Below are 25,515 nucleotides of genomic sequence, written 5' to 3'. Positions count from 1 at the left end.
CACGGATTTCTTGCAACCATCTTAATATAAACCCATCTCCGACAGAGTCTATCTTTTACCTTTAACACATTTCTTTTTTTATGACTATTTTTTGATCTGGTCTGTCTGTGACGCCAATCCTGAGAGTCACCCTGAAGCTTGCCTCCCTTCTTCATTCCAGTTCTCAAATCTTTCCCACCAAGTTTTAGCTGATGCCTTCCTCCATCGTCTCTGCAACTCTATCAGTTCAGTCTCATCAGTTCTTGATGTAAGCAAAGCTGAATCCCTCCACTAGCTCCCAGCAGTCCCTGACTAGATCAATTGTCCCTCAAACTCAAATACTCACTTATTGCTTCAGTATACCTTTATCTGTTAATTACTGCTTTCGGGATGAGGTCCAGGATCATCTACATGCAAAGTGGGGCTCTTTTCCCCTACTGGCCTCTCTCTGACTTTCTTCTTCTTTCAGTTTCTATCTTATATGATACGGTCTTTCATAGCATTTAAAACTCTTTCAGTTTGCATTAACTTGTCTTGCTGTTTTATGCACATAAGCATTTTTGCTTACTGTCTCCTTTACTCAGAATTACTTTCATCAAATATTATCTCATCTCATTAGCCTGGTAAGAAAGTACAGTAATTTTAAGACCCTAATTTCAGTGTCATCTAATTTTAGAGCAATACCTGGCCGTTTACCAGGATAATATGATCTCACTGTCCAGCGTGATTCTCATGCTCTTTTCTGTGTCCCTCTTAGCAGACTGCTTTGAGATAATAAAATTTATTATTGAGTCATTTATTAATTATGGTCTCCATCAATAAGGCAGTCAGGATAATGGCTCCCCAAAGATGCCTAGAGGTTAATCCCCAGAACTATAAATAGGTACATTGCATTGAGAAAAATAGGCTTGTAACATCTGATCTTCAAATAAGGAGATTAGTTGAGATTATCCAAATTGGCCTAATTCAGTCACAGGGACTCAAAACGAGAATAATGTAGAAAGTTACAAGTTATAAAGATGTGAGAAGCAAGGACAGAGTGAGGAATGACTCTTCCCTGGGAGCTTTGAAGATGGGAGGACTCCGGAATCCAGGAGTACACTCAGCTTCTAGGTTTGGTACAGACCTAAGGCATAGATTCTCTTCTAGAGTCTCCCAAAGAAACACAGCATTGTAGACAACTTGATCATAGCCCCTGCACATTCTAGTTAGACTTCTGATCTCCTGGACTCTCAGGTAATAAATTTGTGCTGGTTTAAGTTGCTATATCTGTACTGCTTTATTAGAATGCCATAGAGAACCTCCAGGAACCTAGTTCCTTGGGTCTCATGCCTGACACTTGATAAATATTTAATATTTTTATGTTGAACAATGATGTCTGGATCACAGTTACTAAGGGAATTCAGAGAGTGATTTCCATGTGCACATGGGCAAAGCCTTGATGTGGAAAAGTGTAATTATGTTACTAGTCACAGCATAATGGAGTTGTGTGGTATGGTCAGTGCCATTGACTTTGCCTTGTAAGAAATGCAAAAAGACAGCAGAGCCATGCTTAATATTAAGGCAAAATGACTCAAGATGACTGTGCTCTTGCTGTGACGTGTTGGCCATCATGGCCTCCGAATCCACCTTAATTCTCAGCACTGTCTCACAAATGCTGTTCCTCTGGGACCCACAGGCAAAGAAGAGATGGAGTGAGTCTAAAGTAAAAACGCAAGTTCAAAGTGCCCTGTTTCTCCCCTAACACTATAAATAGTTGATCTCTTCCCATGGCAATGTCCGTTTGCCACTGTGGCGCTCGTATGGCCTTAAGAGGAAGGGATCTCTCTTTTGGACCTGTTGGTACTGCTGCTTCTTGGAAACTTTTGAGCCTTATCTGATGTCCCTGTGTTTGGGAACAGCGTTCATCCACACAACTAAATTTGTGCTTGTCTTCCCTCCCATGTACCACATGTGGAATGGGATCTGACACTTGATGTGGGACCTAGGAAAAGGCCTGGCGATCCTCCAGCCAGTCTGGAATGGCTGTCTTGGTTCTTACTATGCTGTCCTCTGTAGGACTGGCAGCCATGTGAAGAGCTGAAATTCCCAGCATTGTCCTATACATCATCACACCGATTTATATACCTGTTTATTACCACTCTTATCGCCAGCCACCAAAGTTCCCCTGATTTGCTTAGATGTCACTTGCTTCAGATCCCATGGAGCTCAGTAGACACTTAAAGAACGCAGTAGACACTTAAAGGATGTTTTTCCTGGGCCCAGGCCCTTCCTCCCTCTCCACATTTGACTCTGATTTGTGCAAGGATCTGCTTTCAGCTCCTTCTTTCTGAGACAGTGGAAATCATGCCAGTTCTGTGGCTGCCCTGGGTACCACTGTCTGTAGGCTGCTGTCTTAAAGGACAGCTCTGTTCCTTGGTCAGCTCGGGGCCTTTAGCACCCACACAGTGGGACTGAGAGAAGAGAGGTGGAGGTGGAGGGAATTGCTCTGTCCAGCTAGGAGATACAGAGTGAGTTGGATCTTGGACGTTCGTGCTTGGGAAAAAGATACACAGCTTTTGATGGATAAAGAAGATCCAAAAAAAAAGTTGTATTTTTTGTTCTGTTTTACACTTCTAGTGAAACACACCTTTAATGTCATGCTTTCCTATCTAAATTCTTGTACTGTCTTTATTTGGAAAAATTTAAAATACTACTCATTTCAAATAAAATTAAAGCAAAACATTGTTGTAGGAGGCCGCTTATTCCATTCCCAGCTACCCAGAACCAAAATAACCACACAGAAATGTATTAATTAAATCACTGCTTTGCCCATTAGTTCTAGCTTCTTACTGGCTAATTTTTACATCTTAATTTAACCCATTTCTATTAATCTGTGTATTGCTATGAAGTTGTGGCTTACTGGGTAAAGTCCAGGGTCTGTCTACTGTGGGGCTACATGGCTTCTCTCTAACTCTGCCTTCTTTCTCCCAGCATTCAGTTTAGTTTTCCCCATCTAGCTCTACTCTGCCCCATCAGGCCAAGCCAGTTTCTTTATTCATTAACCAATAAAAACAACACATAGACAGAAGGACCTCCCACATCAAAACAGTGTGGTCTAGACATAACACAGGACACAGTCTATCTTTCTTGTGTACAGATCTTAAATCAGGAAAGAAATACAATTTAAAAAGAAAACTGGCATGTGAGGATACTTGAAACAGCATAGATTATGCAAGTGGCTAAGACAGATTTCATAGACACTCAAGAGTTTTTCATAAATTAGACGAATCTTGAGAGCAGGGAGAACTGGCTGAAGCTATTTAATTCTGGCTGCAACCTCTTTCCAGGAAAGTAAACGGGACTGGGAGAGAGTCCTTGTGATGTGATGCAGCAGGGATTTGGTGAAATGCAGGCTTCCCCCATGTCACACAGCTCTGGGGGAATGGCCATCAGAGCAAAACCCAAAGTGGGTGTAGGAGGAAGGAAAGTCTTCACACATCTTCCTGCACCCAAAATCCCACAGCCATGAAGATCCCACAAGGGACCAAAATAAGTCACACAAAACTAAGAAACAAGTTTTGGGGAGACAGCAATCCATATTCCACCCTTCAAAATCAGCTTTGCAGTAAGGAAAACTAAGGTTGTGCTGATACCCAGTGTACTGGGCATGCTTATTTCTGAAGCTAGCCAAGTCTGGCAACTTGATGGGGTCATAGAACTAAAAGTGGCTGCATTACCATGCCCAGTTTAAGTGATTCATAGAAACACAGCAAAGATGCATTGACCAAGGTCATCATGCACAGACAACCAGCTAAAGAATCTACACGTGAAGGTGCTGTGAGAGTCAGTAAAGAGTTGGGTTTTTTTTCTTAATTTGCAAAAGCCCTTTTTATATTTATGTGATATTTCATGATTCATTTCAAGCTACTTTGTGGAGGTAAGCTCTGCAGGGAGCAACCAGGACTTGTACTATGTTTTAAAGACAAGGCACACACTACCATTCATGCATAAACTACCTGACTACATCTCAGACTCCTGGCACAAACACCTTGATCCACTGTGGGACTGTAGTGGAACCCTGTGCAATCTACAGCACCTTGTGCCCTAGGCATGAATTCAGCTATTGAAATCACATTCGCTTCTCCAGAACCTGGACCAGATAGTACATTGAACACTACAGGAAACTGTCCTCGGATTAGTATGAATTTTTAAAAAGGGTCACCATAAAAAAATTCTCAAAGATCTATGCCTAGGTATTTGTGTTACTTGCAACTTGGAAAAACACCATCCCAGGAACCAGTTTCTCTGTGCACTTAACAGAGACAATAGTTTCTTTCCAGACCTGTAGTAATGGTTATAATAATGGTGGAAAAATATATTTTCCTTTTTTAAAAAAAAGCAGGGTTACAGTTAATAAGTGAAGTCTATGTTAAATAAGAAAAATACTTACTTCACATTTTGTTAAGTGTTACATAGGAAAGAGCAGAGTCCTTGGAAATAATAACAAGTGGAATACGTTTCCATCAATGTAAAGACCTTATTATAACTGGAATCAGTCTTGGCCTCTGCAGGTGGGTTTGCAAATTGGTACAATTATTTTGGAAAGCAATTTGGTCCATAAAAACCTTACAAAACCTCTCAGGTGCCTTAATCCAGTAATTTAGTTTTTAGGAATTTCTCTTAAGGAAATATTTTAAGTGGAGCTAAAGATATGCGAGACATTGTGGTCACAGCAACATTACTTAATGTGAAAGACAACTGGAAATTATTTTAACTTATAACAAAAATTAGTAGTCACATAATTTGGGATAAATTGTCATGCTATGGAAAGCCTTGTCATACTCTTTTACATGGTCACAAAATTCTAAACATGTAAGTGTAACTAAAGAAAGGAAAATATAACACTTGGTTCTGCCCCATTTTGTGTCGGACATCAAGAGAAAAGTGATTAAAAGATGGAGTGCATCTCCCTGTATTTCCTGCACTTTCTCCAGCGAATATGTATTCTTTTTGTAAAAAGATACAAGTAAGTCATAAAAGAGAATAACAAACATTTTAAAAGACTGGAAAATAACGACTGTGTACAAACCTTGCAGACCTCCAGGTTGAATAATCAGTCTGCTTTTACTTAATTTTAAGTATTTATATTACTTTGTCATTTTTTAAAAAATGAGTATGCTACTAATCTGGGGATATCAACAATATCTGCCCAGATACCAGACTTTCAGAATCAAATAGTTTCAAAGGTCAGTTATTATGACCAATGTTATTGTTAAAATGTATGGATTTTGACAATTTAAGCTCTTGGAATTTATTTACACATTTGTAATACGTATTTATCAATACTACCAAGTGTGTTTTTGGGGATGGTTAAACTTGAAAAGTGTCATAACATTGCTAACTGCAAATAACCGTAAGTTTTCTTTACATATTTCATCTTTTCTCCTTTTTCATTTTATTTGCTGTCCCTTCCTGCTACAGAAGCCTTTTTTTTTTCATGTATGAAATTTTTCTTTTCTTTTTTTTTTAAAATTTATTTATTTATTAAGGATTTCTGCCTCGTCCCCACAACCGCTTCCCATTTCCCTCCCTCTCCCCCGATCAAGTCCCCCTCCCTCATCTGCTCGAAGAGCAATCAGGGTTCCCTGACCTGTACAGAAGCCTTTTTAGGTGGAAGGAAAAAAAAATATACTTGTTTTATAATACCTGGCTAAATTTCAAAGAACACTATAAAACAAACATGCTTAGCCGAATTTCATGAGCAACAGAACAAAACTGCTCAATTAAAAACTCCACAGGATTTACATCACCATAGTTAGCCAACCTTCACATTTATAATGACTGCATATTGATAAAATTCCAATTTCAATATTTCCTAGCACTTGCTGAATAGTTACAAATGTGTCAGTGACCCTTTCAATGGATGCGTAAATAATACCCTAGTTATGTTGACAAAGTAATGGAATCTGACTTGAAGGTATCCACTGTCCCTACATTCCTCAAAGACATGATCTTCTCTTCCAGTTGTGTCCTTTCTGATGGGCCAGCCAAATGCTAGGATGGAGGAATTATTACAGTGGCACCATAGAAACCAGAGACTTCCTAAATTTAAAGCAAGTCCACAATTACTCTCAGTAGTTAAGCACTCTTTCCCCTAAAGAGTCATTGTACATTCAGCTTAAATATTAGCTCACTTTCTATAATGGCAGTGCTCTTAAAAAGACTTTATGTAAGTGCACTCAGGAAGCCAGTTATTTAATGCTATCCTATGGTGAAGTCTTTATTATAATAAATACTTGTTACCAAATTTACCTTTTCTTATATGGGATTTTGTTTAATGAGCCATATCCACATTGATTTCATTTAAATGAAGGGATGTTATTTCATAGACCAGTATAAGTTTCTGAAAAGAAGCAATTCCTTTGCGGTGGGCTGTCAGCCTCTCTGTTATTACCCTGAAACCCGAGCAGTCATAGACTGGCTTTCAGTGGGTATGTTACTTACTTTATGAGTTGCTAGGACAAAAGAGATTATTTCAGATCAGAGATCAAGAGTACAGTCCGTCACAGTAGGGGGACCATAGCAACAAGAGCTTGAGGTGGCTGGTCACAGTCATGTCTGTAGTCAGGAAGCAGACAGAGATGAATTCTGTGTTCAGTATACTTTTTCCTTTTTGTGCAGTGCAGGATGTCAGACCTTGGATTGGCACTATCCACGTCTAGAATGAGTCTTCATTTCTCAGCCTCATCATGAGATCCCTTACAGGCATGCCCAGAAGTTGGTTCATGGTGATTCTAAATTCTATCAACTTGAAAAGGTTAGTCATCCCAATAGGGAGGGGCAGGCCCAGTAATGGACCTACAACTTGCCATAGATCTGGATAGCACAGGACTATGCCAACTGCTGCTGCTAGAAGCTGATAAACAATGATTCCCAATGCATTGAAGAGTGTTGAGCATCTCTGAGGGCAGAGTCAACAGGACAGGTATCAGGGGACAATGGCTGGGTTTCTCAAGAACCTGGCTATGAGCATCTCAGGTGGGTTCCCTGCCTGCTGCAAGTACCCCTGAGTTCCACCTGTGATTTTGTTTTGTTTTTTTTATTTTTTTTAATGTTTTTTTAATGTTTTTTTTATTCTTTAGAAAAGGAGAAAAAAAAGAAAAAAAACAAGTTTCCACCTCCTCCCAGCCTCCCATTTCCCTCCCCCTCCTCCCACCCTTCTCCCCCTCCCCCCACTCCTTTCCCCCTCCCTCTCCAGTCCAAAGAGCAGTCAGGGTTTTCTGCCCTATGGTAAGACCTAGGACCTCCCCCCTCCGTCCATATCTAGGAAGGTGAACATCCAAACTGGCTAGGCTCCCACAAAGCCATCACATTACGTAGGATCAAACCCCCGTGCCATTGTCCACCTGTGATTTTGAACGATAAACAACTACAAGTTTCCACATGATACAGTGATGGGTTGGTAGATTTCTCACAACCTCCTGAGAGGAAGCTTGGTGGTAGGAGTGAGAGAAATTCCTTTTGATGGCCATTTGTCCATTTCATGAACATTCCCATCACAAATGATTTCAAGCTACTCAGTGAAATCATCTCTAAGGTTTGGGAAGAATGGGAAAATCAATTATTATCAGCTGGCATGAACTTGCACTCCAAAACTCTTTTCTTTTTTTTTTAATGTAAGCTATTAGATATACATAAATATATAAATACAACTTGTGGAGTCCACTTAGTATTGCTTGTCTGTATGTGATTTCAGAGATGACTAATTTCCCCTCTCTCAGCATCAGGGAGGTCTTGTCTGGAGTTAGAGACCCTGAGCTTTCCCATTTCAATGCGAGCATGTCTACTGGTGCTTTCCTTGTACATTTCTTGTTTAGGCAGCCATATTGGTGAGGTATCGTGCATGAAGCTTCCCTGTTGTTTCTACGAGACATACTCTCCAGCAGTTTTCCTGGTCCTCCAGCCTTTGCAATCTTTCTATATCCTCTTCTGTGATGTTGCCTGAGCCCTTAGAGGTATTCATTGGGTCTGGGAATCCTGTGATCAATTGTTCCCTGCTTCTTAATCTGTTATGATTTTCTGTAAAATATCATACTTTTTTTGGTTGGAGCACCTAGGTACTCTAGATATCTTTTGCTTTTGTTTTTATTTTGTAAACACAAATCATTGATTCACCCCAATTGGCTTTTCTGTGTCTTAGCTTTTTCTTGTTCTGCTCCTCCTCTTCTCCCATTACCTACCATCCTCTTTACCTCTATACCAAGCTATACTAAGATGTTTCTTTAGTATTGTGTCAGGACTGTTGCACAAGCAGTTTCCTTCACCAGATTCTGTTTTAGTATATTTTCTTTGCCGCACTCCCATGATCTTGTATTCTTTCCCAAAACAGAGACTTTTCCTGATGATACTTTAATCCTAACTGATATTGAGGAAATAGTATTCTAGTTTCTTCCACAATAATTAAAGGTATCTTATAGATGGCATTTTCCTGTACCAGCAACTGACCTTGAAATAACCACCCAGAAACTTAATATTAATTGTAAATGCTTGACCAATAGCTCAGGCTTGTTACTAGCTAACTCTTACATTTAAATTAATCCATATTTCTTATCTGTGTTTTGCCACGTGGCTTATGATTTGTTACCTCATGTTCTGCATGTCCTGCTTCCTTGGAGGCTGGCTGGTGTCACTTCTAACTCTTCTCTTCTTCCTCCCAGAATTCTCAGTTTGGCTTTCCCTATTCTTCCTGCCTGGATTCCAGTCAATCAGCTTTTTATTAAATCAGTCTGAGTGGAAATTCTTTAGAGTGTACAAAAAATTATTCGACAACAATATTTTCTTTGTATATTGATTTTTTACAAAAATAGCTATCCTATGCAATCAATCAATTGTACAATATTTATTAGGCATAGTATTGGGCTCAGCAAAACCACAGTCAATAAGATGTTACTTTTACCTTAAAATTGAATTGAAAAGAAAAAAGTAGCATAGCTTACAGAAGTAAACAACCAGTGTCTGATTTGACTTAGGGCCCACCCCAGAAGATGGAATTCATATGTAACATTGCTTGGGTGACCAAAAATCTGAGACTAGATAGCACAGGGACCTAGGAGAAAACCAAATACTACTGTTCTAAAAAATGCAGCAATATAGTGACTCCTAGGGACATTCTGCTATACTCATAGATCAGTTTCTTCCTCAACCGTCATCAGAGAAGCTACCTCCTGTAGCAGATGGGAACAAACACAGGGACCCACAGCCAGAAATGATGCAGAGAATGAGAGACCTTGGAACACTCAGTCCTAATAGGATGTCTTCATCAATCCCCCCCCCCCACCTCATTGCTCATGGAACCTCACAGAAGAGTAGGCAGAATGAGTATAAGAGCAAGGGGGGATGGAGCACACCAAGAAAGCAAAGCCCTCTAAATCCACGTGATCATAGCTCATATAAACTTGCAGAGACTGGAACAGTTTAGAATGTGTTGTGTAGGGGTAGCCCCAGCCAATCACCTTGCTTGTAGGGCAGGGTCGACTGAGGATATTTTTTACTAATAAATATTGCTGGTGTGCCCTCCCCTGCCCCTTCTGCTTTCCTGTTCTCTGCTGGAACCTAGGGTTCTGTAAGTCTCTTTCCCAATTAAAGCTGAATATATTATTATAATTTCTGTCTGCCTTCATTTACAGTGCTACATTTTTGGTGCCCAGCGAGGGGCTCGAACCCACGACCCTGAGATTAAGAGTCTCATGGGTACTTTCAAAAAAAAAGGGGGAAAATAAAAGGGGGGGTTAACTGGTTTGATGGGATTATTGGTATTTGTAAATTACTGCTTTTAGAAAATTGTATTGGTACTGTTTCTTGTATATTGATATATTAAATATTAAATATGAGTGTTCCTACCTCTATTCTTTGTATAAGAGTATGCTTATAACTTTGTCTATATTGTATTGATACATTTATCATATTACAATGTACGTTTCTATCTCTGATATTATTTATATAATAACATTGTTTACATTTGATATATAATGACATTGTTTACAATTGGAGATCATTGTCTTCATATATTGCACAATTGTTTATTCTCTTAGTCTTCAAATTAGATAGGTATTGAAAATTATATCTTTGTCATATTTATTTTTAGGATAATCAGGTTTTTAAGATACATAGAGATTACATTTAATATAAATAATATAATCTTCAGCCTCTTCAAAGAACTGTAAAAAATGGCCTTTAATCTAACCTAAAATTCTATGCCAACAAGACACAATCACTCCTGACAACAGCACTCTACTCCCGAAAAAAATTGAGCACCAAAGACACTCCACTGGGAGCTTGTCTTCTTGGCAGAACTGGCCTTTGGGTTAAGAAAAGCCCATATCTCAACTACTGACAAAAATATAAAATATCCATAAATAGATGAAACAGGATTGTCTTATTTTGCCAAGACAGGGTAGGATAATTCTAAAAAATTTCCTTGTCTTTAATAATGGTATATCAGTTATGTTAGGCCTTAGCCAAAGTTGGTTGACTCAACGTTACAAACAAGACTTTGGATAATTGCCCAGGTAGTCAGTTGTCTCTGTCATTTGTTGCACATTTTGGATATCTCTCATTTGTTAAGTAATATTAATTCCCTTCTCATATCTTTGACAAAGCTAAAGATTAGATAATTGTAGTTACTCTCTACATTATTTAGACTCCTTGAAATAAAATGTTTAATGTATTTATTTTTTGTTCCTATTGTATATAGTTGTATTTGGTTTGGCTCTATCTTATTTAGACAAAAGGTGGAGATGTAGGGGTAGCCCCAGCCAATCACCTTGCTTGTAGGGCGGAGTCGCCTGAGGATATTTTTTACTAATAAATATTGCTGGCGTGCTCTCCCCCGCCCCTTCTGCTTTCCTGTTCTCCGCTGGAACCCAGGGTTCTGTAAGTCCCTTTCCCAATTAAAACTGAATATATTATTATAATTTCTGTCATTTACGCTGCTACAGTGTTGCATAGTTGTCTCTGCTGATACCTACCACAAACTGGCTTGCCAAGGGAAACTTTGATGGACTCCAGAACTTGCTCTTAAGCATTGGGAAAGATATGATACCATGAAACCAAACCTAAGCAGGTCTTGAATACAGTGATCTGGCTTGTAAACCCATACTACTTCTATTTATCTTCTCCTTCCCCTTCTTCTTTTTTCTTATTTTATTATCCTAACTGCAGTTTCCCCTCCTTTCCTTCCTCCCATCCATCTCCCCACACCCTCCTTCTAACCCAACATTCCACTCTTTCTCTGTTTCTGTTGACTCCCCTTGGGAAGCCTTACCCTCTTGGAGGAGGGGGTGGGGGATGGTGAGGGAAGCAGGAGGAGAGGATGGAGTAGAAACTGGGATTGGTATGTAGAATGAGAAAAGTTTGTTTAAAAAAAAAACAACAATTAAAGAAAAAAACACTCTGATCCTGTATCATGTCATAAGCTAGAAGGGCATCATATGTGTTTCCGTTTTCAGTATTCCTACTTCTTCATTCTCACTCGTGAGTATACTGCTCCTACTTGATACAGGCAAAAGAAAATTATGAATTCCTACATAAAAAAGAAATAGAGCACTTTGTAGAATTTTATGGAAATGTACACTTTGATGTATCACATAAAGAGAAATGAAGACCAATGGCATTTGTTATGCTTTTCATAAGAATGCATGAGGGATTTGAAACAAGGATTTATACATGTGCACACACACGTGTGAGAGTGTGTTTTTATTTAACTCCATGATTTCATCAAATTTCAAGGTATCACACCCCAGGATAATACCTCAAAAATAGTTTGATCTGCACACTGTTTCATAAAATTTTCAGTCATTTCCAAGGTGCTGGACTTACATATTAACTGCTGTAGTTTTACAGGAAGAATCAGGTGATTTGGAATCTGAGGTCTGTCCTGTGACACGGTACTGATGTGGCATGGATGTGAAGTGTCCCCCACAGAGAGTGGCTGGATGGGGAAATATACACTTTGATATATTCCATAAAGAGAAATCAAGAACAATGACATCTGTTATGCTTTTTATAAGAATGCATGTGAGGGATTTGAACCAGGGACTCTGAGGTACCTCCTGACATTCACAGAGGTGATGCTGTAGCAGACAACATTATGAACTAATCAGAAAGAAACTACTCCCATACATTTACCAAAGTCTGGGTTCCTGGTGACAGAGCTCCGAGAGAGGACTTGAGGAAAAGACTAACTAGGGTAGAGACAAAAAGTAGCTTTTAAAAAAAAACCTCAAGAACAATGGCAGTGGGTTTTTGATCCTACTGCACGTACTGGCTTTGGGGGAGCCTAGGCAGTTTGGATGCTCACCTTACTAGACCTGGATGGAGGTGGGTGGTCCTTGGACTTCCCACAGATCAGGGAACCCTGATTGCTCTTCTAGCTGATGAGGGAGGGGAATTTGATCAGGGGAGGGGGAAGGAAATGGGAGGTGGTGGCGGGGAGGAGGCAGAAATCTTTAATAAACAAATGAATTAAAAAAAAATAAAAAAGAAAGAAAACTAGCCAGGCGGTAGTGGCGCACACATTTAATCCCAGCACTCGGGAGGCAGAGGCAGGCGGATCTCTGTGAGTTCTAGACTAGCCTGGTCTACAGAGCTAGTTCCAGGACAGGTTCCAAAGCCACAGAGAAACCCTGTCTTGAAAACTCAAAATAAATAAATAAAATAAAATAAAAGAAAGAAAGAAAACTAAAAAAGAAAATAATTCTTTAGAGAACAACAGCAGAGACGAGGTTCTTAGAGAGTGGTTCAATCCTGAACCAGCAGACATCCAGAGTTAGGTTGATGCTGTTCTGAGAGAATGAGACCCGTTTTCATAATTCCTTACCAGCAAGAAGCAAGGGTCAGTCAGCCATTGAGGAAAGATGAGTTTACAGATAGGACCAATTGTTGCTTCATCCCTGCTGTATTCATCCCATCTTACCATAGATAATTAGCTACTTCTGCCTGCTTCACTGATGTGCACAATTGGTCTGAATGTGGATGAATGTGGCGTGTGTGAAATAAATACACTGAGAAGTGATAGCAACCATGTCTCAAGGAAAATAACAATTGGTTCCATTTATAGGGTTCACTAGAGACATTGAAACAGGGAATGCTTTAAAACTGAGCACTGGGAGTTTTGTTTTCTGGAGTGAAAAAGCAAGAGTAGACTTCCTCTTAGCTTTGTCCTTGCATCCTTCTGTAACCTGCTTCCCTGTGTCCTTCCCTGCATTCTCGCCATTTGCTGTTGAATTGGAAATATCTGGCTCCTGGTTCTTTTTTCACAGCTCAGATGTTGCCCGTGGGAGTTAAAAGGGGACAGGGGAAAACAGGTCTCCTTGCTCTCAGTGTTATACAATGAAAATAAAAGCAAGCTACCCCAATCTTCAGACTGCTCTGCCTACCCTCAGGGCTTCTCTTCATTGTACTTTTATCCTTTCTCTCCTGCCTTCTTCTCACTTGCATTCTTCTCCCTACCCGCTCTCTCTACCCTCTCTCTTCTCCCTGACCACTGATGACATGTTTTCCCTGTATGTGATAAACATGACCTTGGAACAAGAATCTTATCAGCACTGTACTCTAATAAATATTTTTGCTCAATGGACCCCTCTAGATCAGATAGCAAAGAAGAGAGGATTTGGGATGACAAGAATGAGTTGTGAATGGAAGCAGTCAACAGAAGACATGATGATGAGCATGCTCGGTCAAGTGATGCTGAAGAGCAGAATATGCTGTTATGAAGAAGGCAACTCCACAAAAACCATAAAGATGTAAGAAAAAGTTAACCTCACCTGCTTGGAGACCACGATGCCCTGCAATCCTATTAGCTTAGGGCTTGCATGACTTTATACTTTCCAAATGGATCCTTTCCTTTTAATTTTTCAGCAATATAGTAAAAGGAAATTCCATCTCATTTTCATAGGTGCAGAAATGAAAGAGACGTTTCACCAGCGGAAAAGCAGAGATGCATGCTGGGGTAGAGCGCACATCTCTCTTAGCTTCATGCATTTCAGTGCTGCATACCTAATCCCATCGATAAATAATGAAGACTAATTGGCTGCCGAAACCCCTCGTGCTAAGAGAACAGGGTGGTTAAAGCACACAGCAATTATATAAAATAGTAAGGAAACTATGTGAACCCTCTGACATTGTTTCCGCTGAATTGCACTGAAGCCCAAGACAGCCTCTAGCTTGGGTCATTTGAAGCTGAAATTGAAAAGAGGCTATGAGGCCCACACTGCCTCTGAGGATAATGGAAGATAGACTGGGTGATCTGTTAAATGTGACTGGTTCAAGTCTAGAGGATTCAAACAGTTCTTGTTGTATTCATTAGAAACAGGTTTGCTTAACAGTCTCTAGAGTTCTCGGAGAATGGAGCTGACATTTGCAAATGATAGCCTTAGAAACTTTCTTCCCTCCACAATTCTGCTTTTTCTATTGTTCCTTTTCCTTGGAGCTTTCCTTCTGGATGTTGGTAAATTTCCAGGAAATGCCCTTGTGTTTTCCATTGTCACATCTCATCAGTGCTCTTCTGGGGAGGCTGCAGGGAGGGAGGCAAGAGAACCAGGAAGAAGGAGAGAGTGCCCTGGGCTGAAATGGCAGCAGCATGCAAATGAAGGCCAACTCTGTGAACACTTCCCGAGCAGTCACATTCTATTACAGCCGAATTATGGGATGTGATTCCTAGAAAATGGCAAAGGAAGAACAAACAAACAAATAATAAACAACTAAGTAAATAAATACATAAGTAGAAAGATAAATAAAAGGCAGGTGACCATGCATATTTCATCTTTAATATTCAGTAGGATTGTCTCTTCAAATGCTAGACATTCCAACCACTCAGCTCTTTATTCCTTCAATAAATATACACATTTAATAACTCTACCCACCTTTCTAGATAGAAGTAGAAGTATGGATATTAATTATCACGTAACCATCCAAACCTTTGCTTCTTTCACTATCTTGGTTTATTGTAAAATCAATTTGACTTAGGAACTGAATTATTCTAAAAAAAATCAGCAAGTTCCAGTTTTACCCCAACTAAGTAGGAATAAAATTAGATATCTGCCAATAATCAGGTTTACTATGATGACTATTTAAGACTATGTATTCCTGGGAGTACTCCTGAAAATTTGATTTTCTAGCTCAAAGATAGAGTATGATGTTTGGAATTATGGTACAAAGCACACAGCTCTGGCAATGCCAAATTGGTGGCTCATTTTTTCAATAACTCTATGTGAGGATAACAGTGGATAATTCTAGATGTTTAAGGAATTAAACATGTATGTAAGGATAACAGTGGATAATTCTAGATGTTTGAAGAATTAAGCATGTAGATGGAAGTGAGGTATAGGCCATGTGGATAACAAACAGGATTTTATCAGTGCACAAGAGAACAAGGAGATACAGTGCTCGGCACAGTTAAGCTCAATCAAAAGTGACTGTGTTGTGTTTCCTGCCCTCATATATTCCCAGTCTGGGGAAGGAACATCCCAGATAGAGGGATGCCAAATCCGTATGTACAGGATTTGATGCGTACACAAAGAACTATGGGAACTTAGAAGAAATAGAAATAGGTTTAGTGAGAGGGAAGAAGTGGAAGATATCATGGGAAAATGCCTTTCTGCTAAATAGAAAAGGATGTGAAGACATTGCTAAGGTCAAAGGAGAATCACATTTCAAATATAAGGAAAAACATATGGGCAAGGATAGACTTTCAAAAATGCATGGCAGAAATTTTAAACCGTATAGAAGCCAGTGGTTAAGTTTATGTAAGGTATGATAGCCAAAACAAACCAAAATGAATGTCTTGGACAAAAAAATTAAATTTAATTACATTGCTTACAAATTTCAAGTGAATAAAAATAAGGAAAGTTAATTTTTATACTTCATTTTCTCTTCTCACACCATCCTTCATGTGTCGACTCCTGGCAGCTGGCATGTTCCTGTCCCAGCTTCTACCACTTGCTTTCCGTACTTTCCTCACCTCTCCTTCTGGCTTAAACTAGCTCTAACCCAAACTCAACATTAACATAAGAATAAAGATAAAGCATACTAAACACCTCTAAAACAAATGTCAACAGGACTTCCCACATAATGCAACTAAAATGAATAAGATAGATGAAATAATTATTTTCAAGACACTGAATCAAAATAAGGTGGTGCATGATTAGCTCATATTAGTGTTCAGAAAATATGCCTATGCTATTAACTAAGAAAGGAGAATCAAGACAAAGCCAGATGGCCTCTAGGAGACAAAGAGAAAGTGGTGAGAAGACAGAAAGGAGGAAGTAGTGTTCATAGGATGCAGCACCAGATAAGATGGAAAGGGGAAGATCCAGAGGTCTGCAGAGGCTTGCCTATACATATATGATCTGTTCCTTTATAGAAAGCTATTAGTCAGCAAGTCCAGTTTTATCCCATGCTTTTTTAGACCCAGGCCATAGCAGACAATGAGGACTACTAGAACACAAGAACAATGGCAATGGGTTTTTGATCCTACTGCACGTACTTGCTTTGGGGGAGCCTAGGCAGTTTGGATACTCACCTTACTAGACCTGGATGGAGGTGGGCGGTCCTTGGACTTCCCACAGGGCAGGGAACCCTGATTGCTCTTTGAGCTGATGAGGGATGGGGACTTGACCGGGGGAGGGGGAGGGAAATGGGAGGCAGTGGCGGGGAGGAGGCAGAAATCCTTAATAAATAAATAAATTTAAAAAATAAAAATAAAAGTATTTTAAAGAGAAATGTCCATCTAAAATGAAAACCGCAATGTATAATACTTAGAATGTATAGACCCCAACATTTCATAATTAAAAACTATAAACCATAAAAAAAAAGAAAGCTATTAGTCAGCCATAACTAGCTGAAAGAAATAAAGGTAGCAATTTAGTCCTTGCACAGGTCTATAGCCTCATGTTTCATCAAGCATTCTTTAGAAAACAGTAACTTTGATAATGCAAAATCATTACTCATGAATTACACAGAAGGTGATGCTTAACAAATCTTAGAAGCAAGGCCCTTAAAAGGTTTAACTGTTACCCAGTAGCAAGATTACATCTCAACACAAAGCTGGAGAAATTCATTGATAAATAAAAACAGCTGTCACTTAGGAAGGTCCAGAACATGGTGTATAACCCCCAATGTCAAATTAGGAAGGTCCAGTACATAGTGTATAACCCTGAATGGAAGATGACTAAACGCTGTGGTCTGAATGTTCACATCCTTGATCCCCTGCCAACACATATGTAGTTTGAATCCCTAAAGAGATGGTATGATGAGGTAGGGCCATTATGGAGGTGGTTAGGTCAATGACAGCAGATCTCTCTCAGATAGGATTAGTGATCTTTTGAAAGAGGCTCAGAGAACAACTGCCTGGCCAGGTCCATGGGAGAGCACTGTGGGAAGTCACTCAGAGAGGATGGATGGTCTCCATGGGCCATATCTGTTGCCACTTTGATTCTTTTTGACTGTAAGCCATTTGGCTCACAATAAGACACTGAGTTTAATTAAGAGGGCTGAAAGATTTAGACTTAGAATGAAGAAACAAGTATCAAGTCAACCCCGAACTGACACAGATATGAAAACGAACAGAGAATAAAATTAAAAACAGTTGTTTTAATGTTACCATTGATACTTGAAATATATAGTGTAGACTGATAAGACATGAAAATTTCTCAAATCAAAAATTTTGAGCTAAAATGTTTTATGTATACATATGGAGCATATATAGAGCACACACATATGGCTTAACGATAAGCTCATCATTGCAGAAGAGAGCATCAGTGAATGTAATAATAGACTAATAGAAACTTCCCCAAATTAAATTCAGGAACTAAAACAACAATACAATCTAAAAATCATTAGTGAACTGTGGAAAAGCTGTGAGAGACCTAATATACATATAAATTGAGTTCTTGGTAGAGGAACATATTTGAAGAAACAATGGCAGAAAATTTGCCAGGCTTCACTAAACTCACAATCATACATATCAATGATACAATAGGAGAAGATCTTTGAGATATTGAAAGAAAAAAAGCTGCCATTCAATTCTACATTCTATACAACATCACTCAAATATGAAGGCAGAATACTCTTTTTTTTTTTTCCCTGCAGACAGTAGTTGAAAGTGTTAGTGCAGTCATCACATGAAAGAATTTAAAGGAAGCCAATGGAGAAGAACAAAATGATACCAGATGAAGATCTGAGTCGAAACAAAGAATGAACAAACACTAGGAACAGCTCTGACACGGGATAAATGCAGGAAGGTCTGGGATGATTAATCATCTCTGTGAACTTGACTGGATTCACTATCACCAGAAGCACACCCCCTGGGCCTGTTTGTGAGGATGTTTCTGCTGAGGTTTAGTTGAGTAGGAAAGAGCCACACTAGATATAGGCAGCAACATACCATGGGCTGTGATCCTGGGTGCAGTAAGATGCTATAAGTGAAGTGAGCAGCAGCGATCCTTATTCTTTCCTTCCAAGTGCAGAAGCAGTGTGACCAGTCGCCTCATGCTTCTGGTGCCAAATGTTCCCACTAAGATAGGCTATATCCCTTCAAACCATGAGCTCAAATAAGCCCTTCCTTCCTTACGTAGATTTAACAGGCATTTTGTCACAGTAACAATAAGTAATGAGTACAAAATCTCATCTCACATATACGTGAGAACATGCAATTACTTAAAGGAGTTATCAATTCTATGGTAAGATTCTAAACTGTAAAAGAGAAATGTAAGTCAATAACAGTATAAACTACAAGAAGGGGAGAAACTGAACCATAGTTTTATAAGGATCATATACTGCATATGGAATAATAAATTGTACAATGGTCTTCGTACTACACTGTATTAAATGTGCATATGATTGTCATTATTGTTTATGTTAAATAAAAATATAATTCAAATTGCACACTGTTTAAAGAAGTGCTTTAAAAGTTCATAATGCCCTTCTTACCTTATCCTGTTTAGAATGTATACAATTTATTCGTTCAACTTATCCATGCAGTATATGATACTTTTGCTAGTCACTTCTTAGTTTTCAGCAAGATTATTGAACTACCTCATGGCTTGAGAAATTTGGATTGTATGCTTACTGATGAATCCAAAGCTTCAGATGGTAACAATTCAGATATGCAAAACAAAAAGCCAAAAATTTTAAAGCACTTCATTGATTTGATTCTTTTCAATTGCATAAGGAAAGAGGGAAAAAACATACACTATGGTTGCTAAAATTCAAGAGTGAATCTACTATGTGTAAAGGTGTAAGAAAAAAATTTAAACTAGTTTTTCCATCACACCTCAAATCACAAAAGTTACAGACACAGTGAGTGTGATAAGTACTCAGGTTAAGATGAAATTTCCTCAAGTTTGTACAAGAAAGAAAAAATTGACAAATTTCAGTTAATGGCAATATGTAGCACCAGGCATCACTGAAATTATACAAAATTTTCATCTAAGGCTTCCCCAGAATCAGTGACACCAAACAACGGATGACTACAGATGCAGAAATGAGTTTCGATATCACATCTGACAATTTGGAAACTGTGGTCACAGATCTGGTGGCACAAAGTACATTGTTTAAGGGAGAAAAGATGCTATTCAAAGAAAAGATACCAATCTCAATTACAATAAACCAGGTGTAACTGGTAGAAGATAATTCAAAGGAATCTATGCTCACAAAAGTACAAAAAAATGCAGATGAACTTTGGTGCTATATGGCAATGATATGGGAACAACATGAAGCTAGGTGATGTATGCAGGGACACTGTACATCCATCCTTTAAAACAAAAATTATCTGCCCCCTGTTCTGGCAAATTAACCAGGAAGCATGGCTAACAGTCATCTTGTTCATGAAATAGCTCTATCAAAACTCTATCCCAGAAGTGAGGAACTACTTGGAGGAGGAAAGGTTGGAATTCAAAGGCCCATTAATAATTGACAAGACACCTGGCCATCCTAAATCTGTTGCTATGGAAGTGAAAATACTGACATCGTATCTTTACTTCCAAACACAACCTCATTGTTTAGGGCCTTGCTGGCCCGTCGAAGTCTCAAATATATCCCTGGCATTTGATTGCATCAGTTTCACAACTGATGTCATTCCTAATATGGAATAGCACAGTACTGGAAATCCTTCACTATTGCTAATACAATACCATTTATCAAGGTGCAATGGATGAATTAAAACCAGAAACGGTGAATGCCTGCTGGAAGAATGGATGGAGTAAAATCATTAGTGAATCTAATGACTTATTAGGAATTGATGGAGAAGTGAACAAAGTCATCCACACAGCAAGATGGATGGAGGAATATTTGCCAACATGCTCTATGAAGAAGAGGAAAAGCGGATCTACAGAGATGGCTCAGTGGTTAAGAGCATCTGCTGCTGTTGCGGAGGACCAGGATTCAGTTACCAGTATCTAAATGATGACTCACAACCATCTGTTATTCCAGTTCCAGAGGTTTCAACCCCCACTTCTGGATGCTGGGCGTGACATGCACATGGTATCCATACATGCATGCAGGCAAACACTCATACACGTAAAATAAAAATGAAAAAATGTTAATGAAAAGAAGTGAAGAAAAATATGTAAGGTCACTGAGGTGTGCTAGCAAAGAAGGAACTGAAGAAACATTTTAGTCATATCAAGAAAAAGAAAAAGATAAAGGAGAAACAAAAGTAGAATTAAACATGTGCTATTACCAAAATATGAAGTGTTTGAAAATGCACAGACATTTGAAGACAAAATATAAAATCCAATCATTAAATGGAGGACAGCTTTCAAGAAAACCATCTGATTACCAAAGGATTATGAGTTTGCAGCAATATTTTTTGTACATTTATTTATTTTCTAAAAAGTATTTGAAAATGTCTTCTTTTATTGAAAATGACTTTTCTCTCACATAATATATCCAGATTGTAGTTTCTCTTCACTCTATTCCTCCCAGGCTTCCCCAACTCTCCTCAAGTCTAAATCTACCACCATTCTATCTCTCATGAGAAAGAGAACAGGCTTCTAAGGGATGGTCATAACAAAACATAATACAATAAAGTAAAATGAAGACTAACACATTGGAATAGGACAGAATAGGCAGAAGGAAAAGAGCCCAACAGAATGCACTAGAAACAGGGAACCACTTGTTTGTAAACTCAGGATCCCATAAAAACACTAAACTGGAAGAGACAATGTGCTTGGAAAGGACCTGTAGTGTAAAAAGAGACAAGGAAGAAATACATATGAATAAAATTGAAAAACATTAAAATTCAAAAAAATTAAACACTTTGAGATAAATAAAAGCCCCGATTCAACATTATGAGTCAAGGAACCTCTAAAGTTGTCATCGTTGAGTTCATTTTCTGTTGGTCATCTGCTGCTAGGCATGCAGCCTACCCTTAAGAGTAGTAGTTTGTTTCCCCAGTGAGGCTCTCTTGGAGGAAATAAAAATTTAATTTGCAAATGGTTATCGATGATGATGGCTTCAGAGCTAGGGATGAGGGGGGCATATGTTCACTTCTTTCAGTTCTAGAACCCCATCTATTTCAGACCTGTATAGGCCTTGTGCATTCTGCTTCAGTCTCTATGAGTTCATCTGTTTGTAGAGCTTGTTGATTTAAAGGGTCTTGTTTTCTTGGCCTTGTAAGTTGAACTGGGCAACGATCCTTCTGTTTCTATTTTGTGGGATAATTTGAGGAATATTGGTATTAACTCTTCTTTGAAAGTATGGTTGAATTCTCCCTAAAACTTGGTCCATCAAACTACATTAGTCTGGAAGCAATCCACAGGTTCTCATCCTCTGTGGAAACAAAAGAAGACCTCTTTTCCAAAGCAACATATCCTTAGACACAAATTTGGAAGTCATGATACCTTTAGAACATATATGCTGGTTTATCTTAGCAGCCCATATAATAAAATGTCTCTCTGTACTTAGCTCCTTCACAGTCAAATAATAATAAAAAACAATAATATACATAATCCAGACTCTCTGTGTATGTTCCATCTTTTGTGTCTTATTTATTTTTACTCTGTCTCTTTAAATACTTTGTTTTGTTTTTAAAACTATTTCTTTTTATAACTCTCTATACTCTTTTCCTTCTCTCTCCCAAGCCTACAAACATTTATCCAACACTGTGACTCAGGGGTGTTTTTTTTTTTTTTTTTTTTTTTTTTTTTCTGAGTGACATCGTCAGCCTTTTAATGAAGCCCCAAACCACAGCAGAAAATTTTGTAATACAAATTAGTGAGATTTTTTTTTGTTTGTTTGTTTTGTTTTTATTTTTTTTTCTTTTTTAAATTTATTTATTTATTAAGGATTTCTGCCTCGTCCCCACAACCGCTTCCCATTTCCCTCCCCCTCCCCCCGATCAAGTCCCCCTCCCTCATCTGCTCGAAGAGCAATCAGGGTTCCCTGACCTGTGGGAAGCCCAAGGACTGCCCACCTCTATCCAGGTCTCGTAAGGTGTGCATTCAAACTGCCTAGGCTCCCACAAAGCCAGTACGTGCAGTAGGATCAAAAACCCACTGCAATTGTTCTTGAATTCTCAGTATTCCTCATTGTCCGCTATGTTCAGCTAGGGGTGTTCTATATCTGAATCTGTCCTATTGTGTATCTGTAATTCTTTACTGCTCAAGAGCACTTCTTAAAATGCTAAATACTTCTTAAAAACCTAAGCTGCACCATTACTAGGGTATATACAGCCTTCCTGCTTGTTCCATCCAGTCCGACATGGCAGAGAAGGTCTGTTCACTGCCTCTGAGCTGTGCACACTGCCCCAGTTCCAAGTATGCAGCGGGCCTATGTAGAGCCATTAAGCAGTCTGTAACACATGGCTTACAAACCCCATTTAAATGCTTGGCCTCCTGTAAGAGCCAGAGGTCATGCCAGCAGCAAGGTCCAGGAAACCAGCATTTCAAAATGGCACAGCTTTTTTTCTTTCACTACTGCTGAATCAGGAAAACCTCTCTTAAAGGAGCCGCAGCATGCCACCAGTGAGCAATGCCCATTTGGAAAAAAAAAATGGAGCTAAACCTTGCTTTTTACTGTCTAGAATTTTTTTACAAGCCCTCTCAGGTTTTATGTGGATTTATTTCCACTACATTGGCATGCCAATTTGTAGTAAGAAGGGTGTAGTAAGAAGGTCTCTGATTGGGCTGAAGACTAGATAGTTATAGTTCAGTTTTCCTCAGTTATGATGAAAGTAAAATAGTTACAAAACTTTGGCCTCACCAAGAAAGAATAGATAATGGAGTATCTTGAGTATTTCCTCAAGATTTTTCAAGTACAAATGGACTGGACATTGTGAATGTAATTCTTACTTGATACCTGTTCTTATTGTATACTGTTTTATTTTGTTAGAGTTAAGATGCTTCCCTTTTATTTAGAAAAAAAGTGAAAAATTCTGTGGGAGATTTGTTTGGATTGTCACTTCAAGACTATTAATGGTATTAAACCTTGATTCAGATAGTAGAGTTCATATTCAGCTTGCCAGAGTAAACCACAGATTTTTCTGACAGACCCAGATAACGATAGGTAGACACAGCGAGGAATAAAGAGGGGTTTGTAAAGATTTGTGTACCAATTTTGATTTGGGAAGATGGAGAGGAGGATCAACTACTCATTTTCTCTGTTGTTATGTGGTTATATTAGGTTTAATACCCTAATGTCTGACTCCAAAGCTTTATTTATTAATAAAACAGTAAAAGAAACCACAATAAGAGGTGACATGTCTATGAGAGTTGTCTTGAAGATGGTGACCTCAGAGACAAGACAATGCTAACCATCAGGAGAGTAAGATGAGAGATGGGGTGCTGAAGAAGGGATAAGAGCAGAAACACTTGGAATGAAACAGAATTTGACCAGCTTTGTGAAATAGGAGGCAGATCTAGGTAGGTGGTAAAACTCTAGCAAGAGACTCTGGTGATGGAATTTGGGAGAAACAGAGGAATCTGTAAAGAAAGAGGAGAGACAAGTCTTTCAAACTCTGTGTAGACCAGAATGAGGTTAAGCAGGAGGGGGACGCAATTTTACTTATCATATTTTGGGTGAGATTTGAGTTTCAATACAAAGATTAGAGTAGAGAGGAGAAAAATAATTGTTGCTTAGACAAGACCTAACTAAGATTTGTAAAAAAAGGAAGAACTGGAAGAAAGTGGCATGTATCTGCTGTAGACCAAAAAAAGTTTATAGAATCAGAGTTGGAAGAGGAGCAATCAAGAATATATCTGAGATGTTTTCCACTCCTAGAAAGATCATTTGCTTTATTGTCCCTGATGAACACTTGTCCAGTCTTAATTACACATATATAGTACTAAAGTCTTCTACTCTTTGTGAGTCTTTCCCAACCATATTTCAAGGAAGCTCCAAAGGTCAGTTCCTCTATTCTGTCAATCAATCAATGTGATTGATTTTTTCCATGAAATTTTGAAATGCAAATACATAATTAATTTAGACAGCTATTTCTCTTGACAAACTGCTTCTGTTGCTGGCCTCTAGTTTCTCTATGGGTGTCTCAGCTTCTGCACATAAAGCTCCCCGGTGCCACATGGTGGCTGTGGTTGAAGCAACCCTCTCTTTCATCTTCTTAACGTGTTTCAAACAAGGGCCTTTGCTGCTTTCATCATGATGATCGACTTACATCCTGTCTCTGAGTCCTTTCAGTCAACTGCTTCTTTGCAAGAGAAAAAAGGGAACTGAAGGAGTTTCTCTTTTATTTACAATAGTCAGACCCCAAACAATCATGGTGGGACTACCATTTGTGTTACCCTCATGACCAACTACAGAAGCACAATATAAAATTAACAACAAAGATAATATTTGTTTAGCTTATAAAATCTGATATATGTTTATCTTATGAGCAGAAAAGAGTGTCTTGTATTTTACCTGGTGATTGGGAAAATATATAATTGTATGCTTGCTCCGGTAAAGTCGATTGTAAGAAAGCTACAGTGGAGGCAACAGGAAGAATTGCAGCTTTTTGTTGTGCCTTTCATCCACAGACTTTAGAGAGCTGTATGCGGTAAGCACAAAGCATGCGGGACAAAATGTATATGAAAGAGGAATTATAAAGCTGGTGGATTGCTTTACCAAGGAAAAGCACCTCTGGTCTCTGTAACATGGAGGGGCTGGTGCTCAACAGCAGGAGCGGTGTTTTGGTGTTTTGTATACATTTGCTAATAGTCAGGTAGATTGCTCTGGGTAATCAGCTTTCTAAGGAAGGGAGGGATAAATGATGCAAATCCAGGCAGGGGCTTATTTACCATGCTTTGTGAGGCTAGGCTATTATCATGGACATTTCACGGGTGGGCATACATCTGACAGAGAAGGAATAAAGCAACTACGAGGAACAGCTTGACTACAGTGCAATACACTGGCCCTGGAGGCTGCAGTGGTGTCCCCTGTGGGCAAGGGGGAGCAGCAAACTGGCTCATGGGGTTTTGATGCTTGTGTTAGTATGGCAATAAAGACGGGATACAGAGAACAGCCGCAGACACCGCACAAAAAGCATTTCTATTCCTGGGATTT

General features: G+C 38.9%; 1 pseudogene; it reads left to right on the top strand.

Moving 5' to 3' along the window:
* Positions 1–1,557: 1,557 nt before the first annotated feature.
* Positions 1,558–2,054, top strand: LOC121455459 (annotated as a pseudogene).
* The last annotated feature ends 23,461 nt before the right edge of the window (positions 2,055–25,515 follow it).

Source organism: Microtus oregoni, unplaced genomic scaffold, assembly GCF_018167655.1.
Source record: "Microtus oregoni isolate MIOR12 unplaced genomic scaffold, Mior012 000013F_ref0000133, whole genome shotgun sequence".
Lineage (NCBI taxonomy): Eukaryota > Metazoa > Chordata > Mammalia > Rodentia > Cricetidae > Microtus > Microtus oregoni.
This window is presented reverse-complemented; position numbering and strand designations above follow the sequence as displayed.